We start from the raw sequence: 3,648 nt of genomic DNA on the forward strand, positions 1-3,648 counted from the left end.
AGTCCTCATTCACTGTAACACCTTCCTCTTTAGTATGTTTTGCATAAATTAGCACCACTCTCTAATAAAAAAAGTGGTACCTTATCACACAAGCTTAATAGCTCACCATCCGTGTCTATATCCAGTAACTCATCATTTACTATTCCTTTAAGTGATACTTTCCCCATGTGCCCATGCAATTTCACTTGCTCCCACATCTCTAACATATTTATATACTTTACAGGACACCAATCCAAATATACTATAGACCTTCCAGTATAACACCACTTGTTGTGTTTGTTTTTCATAATTCCACCACCATGATGCACTTCAAAAGTCACCAACTCTTTGTCATTTACACAGAAACAAAAAAGGTTTGCCTTTAAGAACTGCAAAATAGTATTCAAAGCCAATCATTAAAAGCAAGACAACAAACATGGTTCGATTAACATATTAAAAGCCAACTATAAGAAAACAAAAAGGGGACCACATCAGGAAAGGTATACTGCATTTGAACCCACTCTGTTGATAGAATATAATACAAAAAGATCTAAAGACTATCCATTTCTACACACAGCTCATCATTATAAGGTCAAGATTCTTTTCCACATAACAGGACAAGATTTCTTCAGAAAACAGGTCCCTTTTCAGAAGAATAACTTGCCGTCCATAGGTTGCGCATCTCCTGCTTCACGCCAAAGGGGCATCGTCCTCGAGTCGCATCGCTTCTTCTTGCCTTCAAGATTTCGAAACCAACACACAGCACTGCCCCTCTATTGATCGTATGCTCAAACCCTAGATCTAAGATCCCCAAATCTCAATTTTCCCTCTCCCAAGCAGACTTCCTCTTTTCAATTTTGAGTTTTTAGAGATTCCTTTTCGATAGGGCTGTTTTGTTAGAGGTGAGGTCCACAAATCGACATCAGCAAGCCAAACGATCTCCCAAATGACCGTTGTTAGAGGTGGGGCCACAAGGAAACGTCATAGCCTTAGATTGGTGAGAAAAATCCCACCTCAGTTGAATTGACAAATATAGCCCTGCCATGTCATCATTTTAACGGAATTTGGGATTGCGTTGATGGAAAGTGATTAAGTGACACACGAAACCTTGGTCAAGAGGGTAAAGTGGGTCACTTTAACTTTAAGAGGGTTTAGTTGGAATTGACCAATGTTTCAGGGGCACTGTAGCACTAAAGCAAAAAAAAAAAATGATTGAATGAATGAATTACATGTTTCTGAAACGTATTTATCAATATGTCATGTTCATGTCCTTGTGTCTTGCTCCTTTTTTTCCCCTCTATTTTTCTATGATTTACCAGTCTTTCTCTGTTAGGCAGAGGTGAGGTTTGCCTTTACATACAACAAACTAGCTACCTTCGTTGGAGAGCAGAAGACCCCTTCTTCTTCTTCTCTTTTGTCAGAACTCAAACTGATTCAGGAAGCAGATCGTCAAGCTCATCCATTTTACAAGATGATCAAGAAAGCTTATCATCTTCCTCATCAAAAGCACTGCTACTTTTCAACAACACGCCAATTGTCTCATCCAACAATGACAAAGATTACAGCTGATGATGTGGACATTGGTCGGCTATGTCTGTGTAAGGAACTTGATCCATGATGAAACGTATGAGGAGGCAAGGGCTATTGTGGGCTGATTATTTGAAACTGATACTTTTCTTTCGAAGATTGATAAGTCTGTGGTTGGAATTCAGGTTTTGGCTGACAAATTGGTCCAAATTCAAGCTGCTAGCATAGCTAGAAACTTGCCATGATATTGTAAAGAAGATCAATGACAAGCTGAATTCTTACCTTTCAGAGCTCAACAAAATGCCGAAAAAGCTCTCATCTGTTGCTGAGGCCATGACTGCTGTTAAGCAGATCATTGGAACATCCAAAGAATCACTTAAGAAAATTCTTGTGAGGGGAGAATTTGATGAGTTCCCGGATGACAAACACATGCTTTGCAAGGCCAGGCTTGTTGAGATGCTCAATAAGTGCTCAGATTAGCTTCACGAGGGCAATGTGAGTGACCCAAAAAGTAATTTCTTACTGGAGGAGATTGCGATTTTGGAGGAGGCAAAAGGTATCAACCTTCCTAATTTGTTCCGTGCAATGCTTTTCTTATAGTTTTGCAGGGTAAAGTGAAGGGGATTTTGAGCAAACCTATTGGGTTTGTTGAGGATGTGGTTTTGTCTATTTAACGAGAAATACATAAAACTATTACCATGTTCAATTGTCTGCCAGAAGAGCAGGCCATTATCTTATTGAAAAGATGAACGAAAGGTCGATTAATTGGATGACGGAGATAGTGGAAATGGAGAAACTGACTGATTATACATGTAATCTGGAATATCTATCCTAATCGAATAGGCTCATGACTGAACATGAAACATTCATCAAAACGGTCTTGAATAATTATCTGATACCTGGACATTGGGATGGTTGAAGTTGGAGGTCTAAAGAAGTACTCACATGTCCTATTGTCCCAAGCTTTCAACTTGAAAATGCGGATGACTACGTATTGCAATGTTGTGCTGAGAAGGTTCATTAATATTATGGCTTTGCATTTGCAGCTGAGTGTTTCAAACCTTGTGAACAAGGACTTGGAGATGGAGATTATGAATGAGCTACTGGGACCAAACAATGGTGGTGGGATTGAGAGGATGCTGGAGGAACCTCCATCAATTGCAGTGAAGCGCCAGAAGCTCATCAAGAGCATCAAAAAGCTCGAGGAGTCTAAAGAAGTTGTGTGTAAGATCATGGACGACAGGTTTATTACGCCGAATACCTTGTGTGATAGATAACTAAGGAGTCCAGTTAAATTATGGTTGTTTAGTGTCGTGGCAATTTTGAGGTTTTTCTTGTTCGTCTGAAGGATCTTGCCTGATTGGGCTTATATGCGTTCACATGATCACATCTTCATATTTGTCATCATTATGCAAGTGTTCATATATACTCTTCGGAATGAGAATTAATGCAAAGGTTTGAGACTTGATATTGGCATGATTTGTGTTATTTATATGCAAAGGTCCCAAAACTATAATGAACTGAAAGTGCAATAGGGTGATTTTATGGAAGTGCTTTTGTAATATGGAAAGGCAAAATAAATAAATAAACGCTCTTTTGAGAATTTTTTTTAATGTGATTCTTCCCCTTCCAATCTAAAACAAAATTCCCCAGACACAAAGATAGCCAACTCTCAGCTTGTGGAGTTTACCCTTCTGCCACCCAAAGTAAAACTAGATTTCCTTCTTTGAACTCATAGCCTTTCAGAAAAACTGAACAATAAGGAAAGTGCCTTTTCTTCTGAACAAGTCGATGAACTCCCTCCCATGAAGCAATCTTACCACGCAGCGCCTGGACGAAAGCAGAGAGAAAAGCTTCTCCAACCATTTGTTTTCTGTTCTTTGCAAATACCTTAAGTGTGATTGAAACTGTGAAACTTTTAAGACTAATAAAGCGATTTTCAGAATGTCCTATGGCTACCAAATTACTAGATCTGAATTTGATGTGGTAGATGTGGGAACCTAATTAAATCAAACCCTAGGTCAAATAATTCCTACCATTTGGGGATTATTTGACCAAATTGGGAATCAATCAACCTAATCAGGAGTTACTCGATTTAATTGGGAATTATCTAATTAAATTGAACGTTACCTAATTAGGTTG

At 38.7% G+C, this 3,648-nt stretch overlaps 1 pseudogene; it reads left to right on the forward strand.

The window, feature by feature from the left end:
* The first annotated feature begins 1,528 nt into the window (after positions 1–1,528).
* Positions 1,529–2,783, forward strand: LOC117617513 (annotated as a pseudogene).
* The last annotated feature ends 865 nt before the right edge of the window (positions 2,784–3,648 follow it).

Source organism: Prunus dulcis, chromosome 2 (genome assembly GCF_902201215.1).
Source record: "Prunus dulcis chromosome 2, ALMONDv2, whole genome shotgun sequence".
In the NCBI taxonomy this organism is placed as follows: Eukaryota; Viridiplantae; Streptophyta; class Magnoliopsida; order Rosales; family Rosaceae; genus Prunus; species Prunus dulcis.